At 42.0% G+C, this 20,116-nt stretch overlaps 1 pseudogene across 1 annotated transcript in view; it reads left to right on the forward strand.

Moving 5' to 3' along the window:
- The first annotated feature begins 6,559 nt into the window (after positions 1-6,559).
- LOC308610063 (putative helicase senataxin) overlaps positions 6,560-20,116 on the forward strand; it is a 70,747-nt pseudogene continuing 57,190 nt past the window's right edge. The window contains exons 1-5 of the transcript in view: positions 6,560-6,643; positions 7,444-7,555; positions 16,058-16,241; positions 17,484-17,694; positions 19,664-19,773. The product of the transcript in view is annotated as a putative helicase senataxin (transcript). The remainder of the gene's footprint in view (positions 6,644-7,443; positions 7,556-16,057; positions 16,242-17,483; positions 17,695-19,663; positions 19,774-20,116) is intronic.

Here is a 20,116-nt window from a genome sequence, read left to right on the forward strand (position 1 = left end):
GGGGAATAAAGTGCCCAGGCTTCTAGCCTCATCTGTACAGGGGAGAACATAGAAAGGAAGGTGTGGGTGAGCAATATCCCATACAGTGAGGCCACCCTCTGGGCCAAGGTGCAGCACCCTTGTCTCCTGAGTGTAGCATCATGCTGTGTGATGTTGGTTAATTCATCCACAAAGCTAGACATGTTTCCAAGCTTGCCGTCATCAGAGAAGGAAGAATAGAGAGAAACAAGTTTAGGAGTCCTCATTCACCAGTATATCCACAGCACCTATCATGGTGTTGTGCAAATAATAGACACTCGATAAATATTCAGGGCACAAATGAGTATTTTCTTTTTAAAAGTTAATTAATTACTTTATTTTTGGCTGTGTTGGGTCTCCGTTGCTGCAGAGGCTTTCTCTGGTTGCGGAGAGCAGGGGCTACTCTTCATTGCAGTGCACGGGCTTCTCACTCTGGTTGCTTCTCTTGTTGTGGAGCACGGGCTATAGGTATGTGGGCTTCAGTAGTTGTGGCCCATGGGCTCATTAGTTGTGGTGCACAGGCTTAGCTGCTCCGCAGCATGTGGGATCTTCCTGGACCAGGAGGTGAACCCATGTCCCCTGCATTGGCAGGCGGACTCTTAACCACTGCGCCACCAGGGAAGTCCCAGAACAAATGAATATTTTCTTTTTAATAAGCATCTTGCCTTTAGTCACCTCCTTCTATCTGTCAAACATACCAATCTTCAGGCTGATGGGAATATAAATTACATGTTCCTTTTGGAGGACAATCCGGTAGAATACATCAAAGCCTTAAGAATGTACATATTCTGAGGTCCAGCAATTTCACTTCTAGGACCTAAAGAAATAACAGAACTAGTGTAAAAGAATGGCACATTTATAATATGGAAACTAGAAAAATGAATGTTCTTTCATAAGAAATTTACTATATATGATGGTGTATTCCTAGAATGGAATATTAGGCAGTAATTAAAGAATGATAATGAGGGACTTCCCGGGTGATGCAGTGGTTAAGAATCTGCCTGCCAATGCAGGGGACATGGGTTCAATCCCCGGTCTGGTAAGATCCCACATGCCACAGAGCAACTAAGCCCATGCACCGCAACTACTGAGCCTGCACTCTAGAGCCCGCAGGCCACAACTACTGAGCCTGTGTGTCACAACTACCGAAGCCCACGCTCCTAGAGCCCGTGCTCCACAACAAGAGAAGGCACTGCAATGAGAAGCCCACGCACCACAACAAAGAGCAGCCTCTGCTCGCAGCAGCTAGAGAAAGCCCACACATGACAACAAAGACACAACACAGCCATGAATAAATAGATAAATTAAAAAAAAATAATGATAGTGATAGATTTGTTTAACATACAAGGTAAACAGTATCATCAACTAAAATATATACTGTTTTTCATTCAGAAGTGTACATATTATCTTCTTAATTTTGTAACAGTAAAAAAAAATAGGGACTTCCTGGTGGTCCAGTGGTTAAGACACCTTGCTTCCAATTCAGGGGGCACAGGTTCGATCCCTGTTGGGGGAACTAATATCCCACATGCCGCGTGGTGCAGCCAAAAAAGAAAGAAAAATGTGTAAATAGAGATGCATTACAGAGTAACGGAGGAATTAAACCCAAAGTGTTGACAGTGGTTCTCTCCGGGGAGTGGGATTGTGAGTTTATAGGTTAGAAGTCTTGACTTGCAAGTGCCAGAAAATGAGACTCAGATAGCTCAAAGGAATCTGGGGACTCTCAGACTGAAAATCCAGAGGGAGAGGATGGATCCAGCTACTCGGAGTCCCCAAAATGTGTTTTCTTGCTGATTCTCAGCTCTCCCTTCTCCAGAGTCCACTTCATCTTCAATCCACACAAGGGGCCCCTTGGTCCTGAGGGGTGCCTTCATAGAGCCCCATGTTATAGCATCCTTATTATTACTTAAATAGAGGATGCCATTCAGAGAAGAGAACAATAGCTCTTGCTTAAGTCCTGGGTTTCGTTCCCAGTGCCCAAGTTAGAGCTTGTGCCCAACTCTGAGCCATCACTGTAGCCACAAAAAATAGGATGGTCTTCAACCCATCTGGGCTCATGTCTGGAGCTCGGATTTAGCTCAACCTGCCTTAAATGGCTGAAAGGGTAAATACCCCTGTGGACAATTGTTCCCAATTGTCATCTCTATTCTGCATTGTTATCACCATACAAACAAGCCATGGTGTTAGCTATCTTTTTTATTTTTATTTTTATTTTTGCGGTACGTGGGCCCCTCAACGCTGCGGACCCTCCCGCCGCAGAGCACAGGCTGCGGACGCGCAGGCCCAGCGGCCATGGCCCACGGGCCCAGGTGCTCCGTGGCATGCGGGATCCTCCCGGACAGGGGCACGGACCCACACCCCCTGCACTGGCAAGCGGACCCCCAACCACTGCGCCACCAGGGAAGCCCAGTATTAGCTATCTTTGATTCTATACAGGTAGAATCAATTACCACTTTCTGCTACACTCCCCCAACTGCCCCCAACTTCTAAATGCTCATGTTCCTCGAGACTTTTTGGACTCTTCACATTCTCCCGGTGCCTCGAAATAACATCTATGTGCTGATGGCTCCCAAATGTGTAGTTATAGGTCAGATTCTCCCCCAAACTCCAGGCTAAAATATTAATCTACCTACCTGCTATTTCCATTCAAACGTCTGAGCTGTTTGACCATAAGGTTAAAAAGGACTTTAGTTTCTCAGAGCAGTTTTAGGTTCACAGCAAAATTCAGAGCAAGCTACAGAGATTTCTGATATACCCGCTGCTGCCCCCCGCCGTATGCATAGTATCCCCCATTACCAATATTCCCTACCAGTGTAGTACATTTGTTACAACTGAGGAACCTGCGGTGACACGTCATTATCACCCAGAGTCCATAGTTTTCATTAGGGTTCACTCTTGATATGTACATTCTATGGATTTGGACAAATGTATACTGACATGTATCAGTCCTTTAATATCAGAGTACTTTCACTGCCCTAAAAATCCTCTGTGCTCTGCCTGAAAGCTCAGTCAGTTCACAAAGAAGATACAATAATTCTCAATCTGCACATGAATAGATTTTCTAGGGCTTCCCCAGTGGCGCAGTGGTTGAGAGTCCTTCTGCCGATTCAGGAGACACGGGTTCGTGCCCCAGTCCTTGAAGATCCCACATGCTGCGGAACAGCTGGGCCCGTGAGCCATGGCCGCTGAGCCTGTGCGTCCGGAGCCTGTGCTCCGCAACAGGAGAGGCCGCAACAGTGAGAGGCCCGCATTCCACAAAAGAAAAGAAAAGAAAAGATGTTCTACATCATTATTCATTAGGGAAATACAAATGAGGCACCATTTTAACCCATTGGGATGACTGAAATTTAAAATACTTACAATAGGGATAGTATTGACAAGGATGTGGAGCAAATGGCAGTCTTATACTTTGTTTATGGTAATTGAAGATGGTCAAATCACTTTGGAAATGGCTTGTAAATTCTTGTAATGTTAAAGACACACCTACCCTGTAATCCAGCAATTCCACTCCTGCATATTTATACATGTTAAATGAAAACATATGAGCATAAAAAGACTTGTACAGTAGTGTTCACAACGGCTTTATCTATTAACAGTGGAAAACTTGAAACCACCCAATATTCATCAGTAGATGACTAAAAGAAAAAAAACCCAATCGTGGTGTATTCATTGAATGACACCCTTCTCTGCAATAAAAATGAATTGCTGATACATACAGTAACATCTGTGGACTTCATACACTTCCTGTTGAACAAAAGCAGATGGTCAAAAGAATACATAGTGTATAATTCCATTGATAGAGTTCTAGAATAGTCTAAATTAATCTATGATGATAGATATGTTGATAGAAGTCAAATCAATGTTTCCATTGGGTGAATGGGGAGAAGATTTTCTGCCAAGTGTCCCAAGGGCACTTTTCTGGCAGGAAGAAAATGTTTTATATCATGATTAGAGATGGTTACATGAAATTATGGAGTTGTTAAAATCTCTCAACCATACACCTAAAATGTGTACTTATTGTGTATAATTGTATATAAATTATATAAAGTTGACAGAATAATGGACTAAGAGGCTACAATGAAGGTTAATGATGATGAAGTCAATAGAAATTATAATATAACAAATATGTTAGTAATTCATTAAGAACAGATCCATTTCAAATAGAAATAATGTGTAACATGTTCTTGGATTGTTGATGATCCAAATAATGATGAGTAATGAGTCAAATGATCAAACTGGAAAAAGTACTGAAATTTTGACATAAAATACTGACATATAAAACTCACAATCTGTATCTAAAAATGAGAAAATCTATGACAACCTAGTAGTAATGTGTTATCAATTCCAAGTACTTAGGTTCAATCATTACACCAGAAACTTTATGTGTTCTGAATTCTTACAGCTTATCTGTGAAAAAAGGCTTGATCCAAATTTTTTAAACTTGACAATCCTAAAATGTGCATATTATCAAATGAAGTATTAATTTGAAATGTTCATAAACACAATAAAATTTCATCAATCTTACTAGAAAAGAGACTGAATTACATTTGTGTTCCTTGTATAGAAAATGATCTTCAACCTCATTGCTGAGATAAAAGTGTATGAAGCCCAAATATATAACTTTTATAGAGTTGTGTTTGCAGCTTAAATATTTTTTTTTTCTGAATTTTTAGTATTTATGGGGTTTGTCCATTTAAAAAATTTGTAATTTGTGCTATTCATTTCAAATAAATATTAAAGACACCCCTCAAGTTGTGTAAACTTTGGGCTCTACAACTCCTGAGCATACCTTGGGTCAATGAATCTCTGAGTATAAAAAGCAATTCACGGAAAAATGCATTCAGTCTAATTTGATAAAGCTCAAAAACACGCTAAGCTTCAAATATTTACAGATTAAAGACAAACGTGGTAATATTATAAGGAAAGACCCACAGCGGGCTCCAAAGCAGGATGAAATTATGGCTTCAGTGGCCCTAGGCACTTTTTGCCTTCAGGGGCACTCTCCTCCTTAAAAACACCAAAATTTATATTTTATGACTGTATTGGTATAAAGACAAATAAATGGTAAATATTAAAAGATTTTCTTCAACGTAATATTCCACTTGTTTTTCTGATTTTATAAGAAGTTAAAACATTTCTGTGTGTCCCTAGCCCAAGCTACCCTGTAAAATGGAGGAGCCCCTCTGTTCAGGATTCACGGTAATATTCCGTTTCTTACACTGTGGTGAGTAGCTTAGCATTTTATAAATATCCTTTCATGGCTACTTTAATAAAAACGTATGTAATACATTCTTCAAGGATACACATTAAAATGGTTATCTCAGGGAAATAGAGATTCCGGTGATTTTTTTTCCATCTTCTCTTTCAGAAAAAGTTTTTTTTTTTTTAATAGCCAGCCAGATCCCTATTTTACAAAAGTATTAATATTATTTTAAAAAGGATACCTACCCAATTTATAGTGCAATATAGTTCCGCACAGTTTTGTAACTTTCGTATTTAAACACTGGATTTGAATTTGGCCAACACAGTCCGCCTGACAGAGAAAAATCTAGAAACGAGAATAACAGTCTTTGCCTCCCGCTGGGATTGTTAAATTTCCATAACAGGCATCGGGGCTTTCCGATAAGCCACGCCCTCTTTCTGGAATGTTCTTCAGCAGGACCCTGCCCACTTCTTCCCTGGCTCACCCCTTCTCATTCTTTGGTTAGGGTTTTCTGCTCAGTAAGATCATCGCTGGCTGACCGGTCTGGATCGGGCCTAACTCAGCCTCTGCTTTCCTTTAGAGCCTTGATCAGAACTAGTAATTATTTGTTTTTCTGTCTCCTCTATTAGAGTATAAGCTAGTGGTGACGCCTCATCGTCGAAGTCAGCAGTAAGCGTTAAAAGAAAAAACAAAAAATGGGTAGGCTTCCCAGGGGGTTTTACTGTTATATTCTGTACTGTTTTTCCTCTTTCCAATACTTAATGTATCCCTTTTCTATGATACAAAGTATATACTTCCCCCAAAGTACGTGTTGATTACATATTATATTTTAGGTCTCTAAAGGAAATCGAAAGAGAAAAACAATTCCTTCGCAACCCGTAACACCCCTGCTGAAACTCCTGAGGCGTCTAAAAGGGAAGAAAAAGGACTGGGCAGAAAAGACAGCAGGGTAAGCGTCCAGGTCGCCCGGGGTGGGCGCATCGGTGGGCGGCCGCTACCGGAGAAATCCGGGTCAAGGCCGTGGTGGAACCTCGGCCTCAAGCTTTCCCCCAGACCCCGCCCCTCACGGACGCTCCTGATTGGGCGGCCCTGGGAGCCCGGAAGTGACGCCACGCCGGGCTTCCCGGCCTCCAGGCGGAGCCCGGGTGTGTCTCTTCCCAAGCCCCGCCCCTCGGGGCACCAAAACAAGAAAGCGGCGGCCGGGGCGGGGCCTGCGGACGGCCGACGCCACGCAGAGGGCGGGTCCTGCGCTCGGGGCTTCTTCGGTTGGGTGGTCGGTTACGGATGTTGGCGACTGATCGCAGGCCCGCACTTCCGTTCTCGGCGGACTGTTGAGTTGAGGCACGGAGGCGGAGGCTGGTTAGCGGCCGGGGGGAGGCCGAGACGGGTGAGGAGAGCGTTGAACTCACGGCTGCTGGCCCGGTGAGCGTGGGAGTGCGCACGGTGTAACCGTCGCAGCGTGTGAGGCCCGGGCGGGTGGGGTAGGGGCGGCGTGAGCTCGGCCGCGTCCCTCAGGACAGTTGCGGCGCCCATTGGGGCGCCCTCCGGTCCTCTCCCTTCGCGTCGTCTGCAGTGCCGTCCCGTGTGAGCTCTTCTGAGTCTGGGCGCTGCGTAGTTTCTGTGGGAGTGAGTGGGGTGTCTCACTACAGAAAGTCTCTGTCCGCTCGGCGCCCCCTGCTTTCTCCTGCTGGGGTTCGTGCCTTTGGAGAGTGTGCCCCTCCCGAGTGGCCACCTGAGCCCTCCCTGCCCCACCTGAAGGCGATGGAGCGCTGACAGCCAGCCAGAGGGCCCTTTGCCGTCCTCCCCACCTTCCAGGAGCGACGATGTGCCAAGACCTGTGTGGCCCAGAAGGAATCGGGCCCGAGGCTCGAAGGAAGAAGAACCCTTGGCTGGTCAGTCAAAGCGGCAGAGGTGTTAGCTACTGACGATCGTAGGGCTGAACTCACCTGCTAATTGCGGGACTTAATGACAAAGTGCCTCGCTGTCCCCAGCGTGGGGACGAGGTCCCCCGTGGAGCCACTCCCCCTGTGGAGTCAGAATGGCAGTTGCACTGTTTCTTCATTCCTTGTTAGATCCACAGGCATGTTGTCTAACCTCTGGGAGCTTGAGCCCTGTCATCAAATGGTAATATTGGTGGTTCTTTATAAGGATTGATGTGAAGCCCAGGTGAGAGAGCGAGTCAAAAACCACTTCCTCAGTTTTGTTTTGTTTTGCTTTTTCAGAAATGTTGGGGGCCAGAGTCTGGTTATATATGAATGCAGATCCTCACCCATTCTCAAATAAACCCAGGAATCTCGACTGAAAGGATGGCTTCGCTGTAGGCCATTACCCCAGGTAATTATTTGTTTTTTTTTAATTTTAAATGTTTACATGTTTTATTATTTATTTGGTTGCATTGGGTCTTAGTTGCAGCAGGCGGGCTCCTTAGTTGTGGCATGCGAAATCTTAGTTGTGGCATGCATGTTGGATATAGTTCCCAGACCCAGGGATCGAACCTGGGCCCCCTGCATTGGCAGCGCGGAGTCTTAACCAGTGTGCCACCAGGGAAGTGTCGGCAGTTATTTGTTAAATAGACATTTAAGACTTTTTTTTTCAGGCACTTAATATGTGCCAAGCACTGAGAAGTAAGACAAAAGAAAAAAAAATACAGAACGGATCCTTGCCCCCTAACACACGCAGAATTGCTGAGGATGGAGCTTGTAGGTGGGAGACAGATAAGTAAACAGCTCAGCCTAACATGGTAAATGCAGTGATAGAGACCATGTACAAAGTCCTGAGGGGATAGAGAAAAAAGTCATCAAAGACAGATTGGAAGGGAGGGAATGAGTCAGACAAGCCTCCAGGCATGATGATGCTCAGAGGTAATTCTCAAATCTGGCTCCTCCCACCCCCGCCCCCGAAATATTTACTTATTTATTTATTTTGGCTGTGCTGGGTCTTAGTTGTGGCTTGCGAACTCTCAGTGGCGGCATGCATGTGGGATCTAGTTCCCAGACCAGGGCTCGAACCCCGGCCCACTGCATTGGGAGTGCAGAGTCTTACCCCCTGGACCACCAGGGATGTCCCCCAAATCTGGCTTTTTATCAGACGTACTGGTGGAGTCTTCTTTAGAACGCATCTGAATTTTCTCAGTGGTATCTCACCATGTGCCTTTGCTAATTTTTTTTGCCAAGTTCCTTTGGTGAGTCTGAGGCACATCCAGGGTTAAGAAGCAGGCAAAGGTATGAAGAGTAGGTGTCCAAGGCAGATGGAAGAGCTTCCATAAAGGCAGGTAATGCCAAACACCAGGAAGCATTTTAGGAAGTGCAAGTGAGGGGGAATGTCAAGAGATGATGCTGAAGCCAGGTCATGGAGAGCCTTGTGTGGTGAGGTCAGAAATTTTAATTTTATCGGCCAAAGGTAGAGGAGTCATTTGTGCTTTTAGAGTCTGGTTTTGGCTTTGGCCTTTGGCAGCACTTTGGAGGAAGAATTGATGGTGGATCAAACAAGAGGCAGATCATTTAGGTTTCTTCTGTAATCCAGACAAATAATGAAAATGTATTGAACTAAGGAAATGGCAGTCTCACTGAGAGTAAAGTACAGAGGTAATCAAGGTGGTAGACTCTATAGAACTTGTAGAGATGGGGGCTAAGGGAGGATAGCATAGGAGAATTCACAGGTTACTGGTTTGAAAAGTGAAGTCATGGTAATACCGTGGATACAGAGAATACAGGACAGATAACACATTGACGGGAAGGACTTTGTTCTGTTCTGGTCCTGTTTACTTTGAGGCAACTGTCAAGTGAGTATAGATTCACTGTACAGTTGGATATTGAGTACAGTCAGCCTTCCATATCTTTGGGTTTCCCATGTGTGGATATAGAGGGCCAACTGTGTTCCCTGTACTCCACTATTTTATGGAAGGGACTTGAGCATCTGCAGATTTTGGTGTGCATGGGGGGTACTCCTGGAACCAATCCCCTGCAGAAACTGAAGGGCAGCTGTATATCTTTGTGGAATTCTAGGCTAGGCTATCATTTATTGAGTAGCTGAAACACAAACATGGCATTGAGTTTTACCTACGTTCTCAGTCTTTGGGGAAGCTTCATTATAAATAGTAGTTGAAGAAATAGGTTGAATTGTCACCCACAAAGAGGATATTGAATGAAGGGTTAGAGTCCTGAGGACAAACCTTTGGAAATGTTGATATGAAGCAGGGGGAAAAGGAACAGATGATTATGGGGGCTGGGTAGAGGAAGTGAGAGAAGAATGGTGTGTTGTCGTAGCTAAGGAATACATGCTTAGCAGTTTCATATGCTTTAGAGGAGTCCATTAAAGAACCTACTGGATTTGGTATTAAAGAGATTATTAGGGACTTTTGTGAAAACATTCAGTGAAACATAAGGTAGAAGCCAGAGTGCAAAGGAGCTAAAGAAGTGAATCTAAATTATTTTTTCAAGGGGAGTTCCCTGGTGGTCCAGTGGTTAGGACTCGGCGCTTTCACAGCCGTGGCCCGGGTTCAATCCCTTGTCAGGGATCTAAACTAAGATCCCTCGAGCCGCTCAGCGTGGCCGAGGAAAAAAATAAATAAAAGCAATTGTGAAGAAGTTTAAAATAAATAAATTTTCAAAAAGTTTAGCTAGGAAGGATAGAAGAAAGTGATTGTTATTTGAAGTTTCTGGCCAGCTATTATTGATAAATGATATCCCCTGGATAAGTCAATAGAAAATTACAGTTATACCTCTGGTGAAGCATCCTATGTTATTGGCAAAAATACTGTCTCTCTGATGCACAGGAGCCGCTCTTACTTCTGTCATGCAGCTTGAGGATTCCCTGGACTCCCCCATTTGTAGTTCAGTAATGATTCCAAGCAGTAAAAACACTGATGAACTTAACAAAACTGTCCTCCAGAAGAACTGAATTGTACAAAAATTTGCAAGATTCATAGTCATCTACCAGCAGTTTTCCCTTAAAAGAAAAATTTCAGTATACCCTGTTCAGATTTTTTTGGGCTTAGCTATCAGGCCAATGATGATTTTAGTTTTAGGAACATAACCACACCCACTTATGGCCTTTGAGAGGAACTATGGAAACATGTTTCTATTGTTGATTTGCTGTAGCACTGTTCTCTCTGTTTTCTAAATTCCATGGCACTTATCTGTTATATGGCAGTACCTCCTATCTACTTTGAGAACATTTAGTTTGCTTTCTGGAATGTGGAAGTAAGCCAGCTCTCTGAGTGAGTGAAATAAAAAGCAGCCTCCATAATTTTTTTTTTTTACTAGAAAGTTTATTTTGCTAACTAACTTCTCTGTTAATAATTATTTTAAAGTATACAACATTTTGGGCTTCCCCGGAGGCGCAGTGGTTGAGAGTCCACCTGCCGACGCAGGGGACACTGGTTCGTGCCCCAGTCCTGGAAGATCCCACATGCTGCACGGAGCGGCTAGGCCCGTGAGCCATGGCCGCTGAGCCTGCGCGTCCGGAGCCTGTGCTCTGCGACGAGAGAGGCCACAGCAGTGAGAGGCCCGTGTACCGCAAAAAAAAAAAAAAAAAAAAAAAATGTATACAACATTTTATTTGTACTTCAGTACCTTGATTTTTTCAAAGTTGCAGTTGACTGCAGTCTTGTTTCCTGCTCAAGTCAAGCTTGAAACAACTGATGTTTGAGAAATCTTCCCTGAGTTTCATTTTCTGTCCTTGCATTGTCTAGAAGGGTGAAACTTGTTGAATTAGTACATCACTGGAAAAACACAGCTTCTGCAGACTTTTAACTTCCTGGTATTATATTACTGGTTTTTCAAGTATGAGAAGTTCTTTGAGTGAAATTTATATTCTGCAGAAACATAGTGTCTATTCTGTTACTTCATATTCCCTAGTTTGCAGCACCCTTAAAAAATGTAATTGAATTAGAATTAGTGTTAGGAAAGGGCAGGACTCTCCAGCTGAACTAGCATATTACTTTTTTAATTTTTCACACAAGGACTGTGTAACTCATGCTATTTTTCTGCTCTACTTTACAAGAAGCTCCTAAATTAGGCCTTATTGAAATTAAATTTCTTGTACATAAGTTTTGATTTCTCTCCCTTTCTAAATTGCCTTCTAAAATGGCTTTTTCTTTATACTTTAATGTTGAAAGCTGCCCTGCATTCTTTTCAGAAGCCTGAAGAAAGTATAAAGTTAATATTTAATAAATTTTAAAAATCAGTTCACAAGACAAATCCATGTTTTTGATTGTACAGAAACTATAAATACTGTCAAGATGTGATCAGTTTCCCATTAGCAGAGCTTATTATGCACTCTGAATTTTTGGGTGGTAATGCATTCAAAAATGTAACATTGTCAAGTTTCTGTACCCAAGTATTCAATGACTTGGGTCATGTTTCTTAACCTTTTATTGTCCCTTCTCCCTCTCTGAAAGGAAACGTTTAAGACATTTCTTTCCTATGAATTTCCCGTGAATTTTAATCCCACCAATATATATTATATACTTCTTTACGTAATGTCCATATACCTGTGCTTTATATGTAAAAAGAGTAGGATGTGTTCCACTAACCAGTTTTCATCTCCTTGAGGATGATGTCACTCCTGATGAGAATGCATGGATTAGGATCATCCAGTTAGGCAATGAACTTCATTGGGTTTACAGTTGGGTTTGTAACTTTTTTCCCATCAGGCTGATATACATTCATTAGATAATGAAGGTCAAGTTTTCAAGACCGGTTTTGTTGGGTAATTTCCTGGCCCAATTCCCAATAAAATGTTTCCATACGATAGAACACTTGGTTTGATTTCCCTTGGGTGTGGTTTTCTCCATTTTTGTCAAAGACTGGCTAATAGCTGTTTGGCTAATACATTGAGTTTGTCTGATGTTTCTCGCATGAATAGACTGGGGTTGTGGGTTTGGGGAAGCATACTGCAGAGTTGAAGTTCCTGCCTCATCACATTGTGTCAGGGGTTACCAACACGACTTAACCACTGGTGATGTTAACCTTGATCACTTGGTTTGAGGTTGTGTTTGCCAGGTGTCTCCACCATAAGTGTGATTTTCACTTTGCATCCTTTCTTATTTGGAAGTGTTTCACCAAGTCCAGCCCTCGCTCAAGATAGGGTGGGATTAAGCTCCACTTCCTGGAATGGGGAGTATCTGTATATATTATTTGCAATTCTTCCATAAGGAAAGTTTGTTCCTTCCCCCACATTTGTTTATTCATTCATTTGTATCAGTATGGATTCATGTATATTTATACTGTGGGTTATAATCCAATATTACATTATTTTGTTACTCAGATTGTTTCAGCTTTGGCCGCTGGGAGCTCTTCAGGTTGGTGTCTATTATGTCCCTTTGACATGCCCCCATCCTTTTGTGTTTTGTGCACGTTGTTTCTGTTCCGGGCTTCCCTGGTGGCTCAGTGGTTGAGAGTCTGCCTGCCAGTGCAGGGGACACGGGTTCGAGCCCTGGTCCTGGAAGATCCCACATGCTGTGGAGCAACTGGGCCTGTGCGCCACAACTACTGAGCCTGCGCTACAGAGCCTGCAGGCCACAACTACTGAGCCTGTGCTCTAGAGCCTGAGAGCCACAACTACTGAGACCGCATGCCACAACTACTGAGGCCCACGCACCTAGAGCCCGTACTCCACGAGAGAGGCCACCGCAATGAGAAGCCCACACGCCACAACAAAGAGTGGCCTCTGCTTGCTGCAGCTGGAGAAAGCCAGCACGCAACAACGAAGACCCAACACAGCCAAAAATAAATAAATTAACATTAAAAAAGTCCCCCACTATTATTGTGTTACTGTTGATTTCCGCTTTTATAGCTGTTAGCAGTTGCCTTACATATTGAGGTGCTCCTATTTTGGGTGCATATATATTTATAATTGTTATATCTTCTTCTTGGGTTGATCCCTTGATCATTGTGTAGCATCCTTCCTTGTCTCTTGTAACATTCTTTATTTTAAAGTCTATTTTATCTGATATGAGTATTGGTACTCCAGCTTTCTTTTGATTTCCATTTGTCTGGAATATCTTTTTCCATCCCCTCACTTTCAGTCTGTAACTGTTCCTAGGTCTGAAGTGGGTCTCTTGTAGGCAGCATATATATGGGTCTTGTTTTTGTATGCATTCAGCGAGCCTGTGTCTTTTGGTTGGAGCATTTAATCCATTCATGTTCAAGGTAATTATTGATATGTATGTTCCTATTACCATTTTCTTAATGGGTATGGGTTTGTTTTTGTAGGTCGTTTTCCTTTGTGTTTCCCACTTAGAGAAGTTTCTTTAGCATTTGTTGTAGAGCTGGTTTGGTGGTGCTGAATTCTCTTTGCTTTTGCTTGTATGTAAAGCTTTTGATTTCTCCGTTGAATGTGAATGAGCTCCTTGCCAGGTAGAGTAATCTTGGTTGTAGGTTCTTCCCTTTCATCACTTTAAATATATCGTGCCACTCCCTTCTGGCTTGTAGAGTTTCTGCTGAGAAATCAGCTGTTAACCTTATGGGACTTCCCTTGTATGTTACGTGTCGTTTTTCCCTTGTTGTTTTCAGTAATGTTTCTTTGTCTTTAATTTTTTGTCAATTAGAGTACTGTGTGTCTTGGCGTGTTTGTCCTTGGGTTTATCCTGCCTGGGATTCTCTGCGCTTCCTGGACTTGGGTGGCTATTTCCTTTCCCATGTTAGGGAAGTTTTCGTCCATCATCTCTTCAAATATTTCCTTGGGTCCTTTCTCTCTCTCTTCTCCTTCTGGGACCCCTATAATGTGAATGGTGTTGCGTTTAATGTTGTCCCAGAGGTCTCTTAGGCTGTCATCATTTCTTTTCATTCTTTTTTCTTTATTCTGTTCCACAGCAGGTGAATTCTACCGTTCTGTCTTCCAGATCACCTATCCGTTCTTCTGACTCAGTTACTCTGCTGTTGATTCCTTCTAGTGTATTTTTCATTTCAGTTATTGTATTGTTCATCTCTGTTTGTTCTTTAATTCTTCTAGGTGTTTTTTCTTTTAATTCTTGTAGGGCTTTGTTAAACCTTCCTTGCATCTTCTCGATCTTTGCCTCCATTCTTTTTCCAAGGTCCTGGGTCATCTTCACTGTCATTTTCCTGAATTCTTTTTCTGGAAGGTTGCCTATCTGCACTTCATTTAGTTGTTTTTCTGGGGTTTTATTTTGTTCCTTCATCTGGTACAAAGCACTCTCTGCCTTTTCATTTTGTCTGTCTTTCTGTGAATAGGGTTTTCCTTCCCCAGGCTGCAGAATTGTAGTTCTCCTTGCTTCTGCTGTCTGCCCTCTGGTGGCTGAGGCTACCTAAGAGGCTTGTGCAGGCTTCCTAATGGGAGGGACAGGTGGTGGGTAGAGCTGGGTGTTGCTCTGGTGGGCAGAGCTCAGTCAAACTTTAATCTGCTTATCTGCTGATGGGTGGGGTTGCGTTCCCTCCCTGCTGGTTGTTTGGCCTTAGGCGACCTAGCACTGGAGCCTACCTGGCTCTTTGGTGGGGCTAATGGCGGACTCTGGAAGGGCTCCCACCGAGGAGTACTTCCCAGAACTTCTGCCACCAGCGTCCTTGTCCCCACGGTGAGGCACAGCCACCTCCCCTCCTGCCTCTGCAGGAGACGCTCCAACACTAGCAGGCAGGTCTGGTTCAGTCTCCTATGGGGTCACTGCTCCTTCCCCTGGGTCCCAGTGCTCACACTACTTTGTGTGTGCCCTGCAAGAGTGGAGTCTCTGTTTCCCCCAGTCCTGTCAAATTCCTGCAATCAAATCCTGCTAGCCTTCAAAGTCTGATTCTTCAGGAATTCTTCCTCCCGTTGCCGGACCCCCAGGTTGTGAAGCCTGACATTGGGCTCAGAACCTTCACTCTAGTGGGTGGACTTTGTGGTATAAGTGTTCTCCAGTTTGTGAGTCACCAGCCCAGCAATTATGGTATTTGATTTTATTGTGATTTTGCCCCTCGTCATTGCAGCTTCTCCTTTGTCTTTGGATGTGGGGTATCTTTTTTGGTGAGTTCTAGTGTCTTCCGGTTGATGATTGTTCAGCAGTTAGTTGTGGTTCCGGTGCTCTCGCAAGAGGGAGTGAGTGCACATCCTGTACTCCGCCATCTTGAACCAATCTCTGAAATTAATTTCATTTAACCCTTTTTACTTGAGTTTGGATGGTGGAGGCTCTGATGGTAGTATAAAACCCCAAATTGGAGACAGTTGAAAACTGTACGTTTCAAACTTAGTAGGAATAGTTTTGTAGCTATTATATTTGCAGCCATTACAGTTTATACTGCCTTGACGAGCAGTGAGTTATGGGCAGCAGTTCATACACACATGTGCAAAGTCATGTGTATATATACTTCCAAACCAAGAGAAAATTCTTCTCTATATGAGTTTTTGTTATTGGTATGGACTAATATTTGGGGATTTCTAAGGTTTCCAGGGATTTCGGGAGCAGGGCCTCAGGGAATGTGAAAGGTTTCCTGAGCTTCTCACTTGACTCCAGTACATGATTAGAACACTCCAAAATCTGTACTTTGAAAACATTGATAATTCTATGTCTCTGTATATAATTTCCCATCAGTACTGTATAGTTTTGAGCCGGCTTTATAACACAGCTGTATGTTGCCTTATGATGTTTATTACTAACTGCTTTCATTTCATTATTTTTCATGTGTCACAGGTAAAGTTTTTACGAGTAAGCTCAGATTGAGTTTAGCAAGTGATTGATAAGCTGGCCAGCAGAATGTTCTGGATGTGGTCGAGGCACATTGTAAGTTGAAGACATGATCATTAGTAGGAAATGTACCCATTCTCCACCAGAATAGGCCTGAAGTGTTGTGTGTTTTTTTTTTTTTTTCTTTAGTCTTTCCATGTCTTCTTTTCTGGATACAGGTACAGAATGAGCACATGTTGTTGGTGTACACCAGGTGGTATTTCCACCATTGATTTCCTGCAACGCTATGCATCCAAGACCCACTCCAGTGAATTTCAAACAGCTGATGAAGACCTCTGCTACTGCTTAGAATGTGTGGCGGAATACCACAAAGCAAGGGATGAATTGCCATTCTTACATAAGGTACTTTACATTAATTGGGCAGTATTTTTCAGAGCTTGATAACTAGGAAGAGAATAAATTTAAACTCTGTTGGAAGCATTCAGGGAACTGAAAACGTGATTTAAACTGTGAATGCTAATATACGTGTAGTACGTAACTCATAGCCTGGTAGATAGTAGGTGCTGAATAAATGCTTATTGATTGATGGAATTGAATTGAAATCTAAAGCAGAATTTTATAATCCTCCACTTTTAGACATTTTGATGTGAAACAGTTTCATGAAATGAAGTGACGTATGGGGTTTTTTGGGGTTCATGTTTTAATGTCGTTGTGTTTGACTTTCTTAACAGCCAGGTATCTGAATGGCTTGGGTTATTCTTTTATTGGCTAATAGTTCTTTTTTTCCCCTCTCTTCATTTTTTAATGTTAAGTGCTATAAATCAATAAAGACAAACATTTTTTTTCATTCACAGGAACCAAAGTGAAACATATAATTTTAAATATGTGGCTTTGAATATTGGTTTATTATATTTATCTGGTGAGAAATGGAATACAGACCATAGAGTTACGTATAATAATATAGAAGAGAGGAGGGGATGATAAGTTATGAACCTTTTGAGGAAAACTTTATGTTTACAAAGTTGCCTAGCGATGAAGCTAACCAATGCCTTTATGCTAAAGCTGATGTTTCAAGGTAATTACCTATGGCTGGAACGTAGGAGGGAAGTCAGAGAAAGCCCAGCTTGTGTAAAGAAGCTCCAACTTCTCATTTCCTTTTCAATAGAGTATAGTTGACAGTGCTGTTGATAACAAAACTCTGCAAGAGCAATGTTGTAAACATCTCATGCTCTATGTACTCATGTTCATGTATCATAAAAGCCACTTTTATGTTCAGTGACTGTTTTCTTTAAATCTAATATAAGAGGTTGAGTCGTTTTTTTTTTTTTTGGTACGCAGGCCTCTCACTGTTGTGGCCTCTCCCGTTGCTGAGCATAGGCTCCGGACGCGCAGGCTCAGCAGCCACGGCTCACGGGCCCTGCAGCTTTGCGGCATGTGGCATCTTCCCGGACTGGGGCACGAACCCGTTTCCCCTGCATCGGCAAGCAGACTCTCAACTGCTGTGCCACCAGGGAAACCCTGGTACTTCTTTAAACTTCTGAATTTTTATGCTTAGGAAAAGGCTTTCTAGAAGGATCGTCATATCCAGTATATTTTGTTGCTAATAAGATATAAAGCACACTGCCCGTTTTTCTTTTCCTGTAGGTTTTATGGGAATTAGAAACCTCACGTCTCATAAATCACTTTGAAAAGGCCATGAAGGGAGAAATTGGAGACGATGACGAGTTATATATAGTAGACAACAATGGAGAGGCACAGCTGTTTGACCTTACTGGCCAAGACTTTGAAAATAAGCTTCGAGTTGCTCTTCTTGAAATACTGAAATATCCTTATTTGCTTTTACATGAGCGTGTTAGTGAGTATCTTGGGTGTTTCACAGTTGTATCATTTTTATATTTTAAGAATTGTAAGAATTTGGGTTTATCTATATTGAAAATCTGTTTCTTAAACATATACTTAGGATACATTTTTTTCCAAACGTTTTATTTTGAGCATTTCCAAACCTAGAAAAGTGAATTACACAGTGAATACCATATACACACCACATAGATTGTACAGCTGCTGATATCTTGCTGTATTTGCTTTATCACATATTTATTCTTCTATCCATTCAATTAATTTTCATTCTTGGAATTTGTCTGTAGCAGGGTTTTTCATACTTGGAACTGTTGACATTTTGGACTGGATAAATCTTGGTTCCTGAGGGACATGCTGTTTATTGTAGGATGTTTAGCAGCATCCCTGGCCTCTCTCCACTAGATGCTGGTAGTGACTTGCTCTCCCCATTACCCTAGTTGTGACAAGCAAAATTGTCCCCAGATATTGCCAAACGTCCCTTGGGAGTTGGGGGTCAGGGCCAGTGGGGGACAAAATCGCCAGGTTGAGAACCACTGGTCTGTAGTAGTTTTCAGTAATCACAATGGCATAGCATATTATGTCTGCCTAGATTTTGGCCATTTATATTTGCATTTCTTAATATGAATCTCTTGAAGACATTTTCCTGATCTGTCAAATCTAACGAAATAACAGTACCTTTAAGGCACCCACTACTGTATCTAGTCCACATTCAGATTTTCCCAGTAGTTGCAAAATGTGTTTTTAGGATGATTTATTTAAATTAGAGTCCAATCAGGGACTGTGCATTTGGTTCCATTTGGTTCCATATTTCTTACATCTCTTTTAATCCAGAATAGTTTACTTTTACGTATGTGTGCACAGGTATAGATATAGTTAGATAAATAGATAGATGGATAGATAGATAGATAGATTTTTTTTGTCATAACTTTGACTTGCTGAGACCAGATGGTTGCCCTAAAGAATAATGTGCTTCCTGGACTTTTCTGATTTCTTCCTTGTCATGTTATTTGACTTGTTTCTCTATCCTCTGTATTTTCAGTAAATTGAAAAGTATATCTAAAGATTTATTAGATAAATCAGTTCTTTCTAAATAAATTCAAAATAACTAGATTTTTAAATTCGAACAAGTCATTTTTCAAACATTTATTAAAGAGTACCATATCCAGAAAACTATATAAGCTTGATTTTTCATAAACTAAGCATACTTGTGTAGCTGGCACCCAGGTCAGAAACAAATCATCATCAACACACCAGAAGCTCTCCTCTTACTTTTCCAGTCATTGTCCCTCCTTCCCAAAGCTAACCACTGTCACTACAATATTCTTTGAAGCTTGACAAAATAAAGTTGATTCATCTGATATGGTAAACGTATGAGTCTATTCAGTATACTTTTGAAAGAGTGATGAAGAAATTTCCATGAAGCAACAGGGATTAAGATAGTGCTGGTACAGATAGACTCATGGAGCAGTGTAGAGACTCCAGAAGTAAACCGAATATATTTGGGGAATTTACTCTTTGCTGATGATAGCATTTCAAACCAGTGGAGAAAATGGATTACTCAGTAACTGAGAGTAGGACAAAATAGCCATTTGTGGGGCAAAGCTGATTTTATCCCTGTGGTACAAGATAAAGTCCTCATGGATCAAAATGTAAAATGCTAATGGAATTGGACCTATAGCCATACTTCTAAGAAGGTGCTCTCTGGAGATAATTATGCCCAGTGTGAAAAAAGATGTTTGTACTAGGAAAGTCAGAGCAATTCATAGGCACACACTATGATCAACCTACCGGTCTTTCAGCAGCTAAATATCATTCCTACATTTACAGCATTTTTATGCCTCAGTTTAAAAAAAAAAGGAGCAACTTTTCATTTACTTACAGAGCAACTGAAGGAGCCAAATTTAGGGAATCTTGATACGTTGATAAGATTTATGTCTTATGTTTACTGCCTTATTTTTTCTATTTAGATGAATTATGCGTTGAAGCACTTTGCCGGATGGAACAAGCTAACTGCTCCTTTCAGGTTTTTGACAAACATCCAGGGATCTATTTGTTTTTGGTCCATCCCAATGAAATGGTGAGTGTGAGTGTTAGGCAGTGGAAGAGGGGATATTTTATTTTTGCACCTATATTACAGATAACTATAATAGAGGTTTTTGATGTGTACTTTGTTTAAAATATTTGCCAAAGTTATTCTCTTGTTGTTGTAGCATTACTGTAGTTCAGGAGGGGGTGCTGGGGGGCTCAAAGAAGAGGGTTAAAAGAGTAGGGAAACAGTTCTGACAGGTGATGCTTCAGTTTAAAAGACAAATGAGGGAATAACCTGAACTTTCAGTGTGTTGACCTGAACTAACGAAGAAGGAGAGTTCTCTCTTGCTTTTCTTGCTTGCCTGCCCCGCTCCAAGCACATGGAAATACCA

This window comes from Mesoplodon bidens (assembly GCF_964165515.1).
Source record: "Mesoplodon bidens genome assembly, contig: HAP1_SCAFFOLD_383, whole genome shotgun sequence".
Lineage (NCBI taxonomy): Eukaryota > Metazoa > Chordata > Mammalia > Artiodactyla > Ziphiidae > Mesoplodon > Mesoplodon bidens.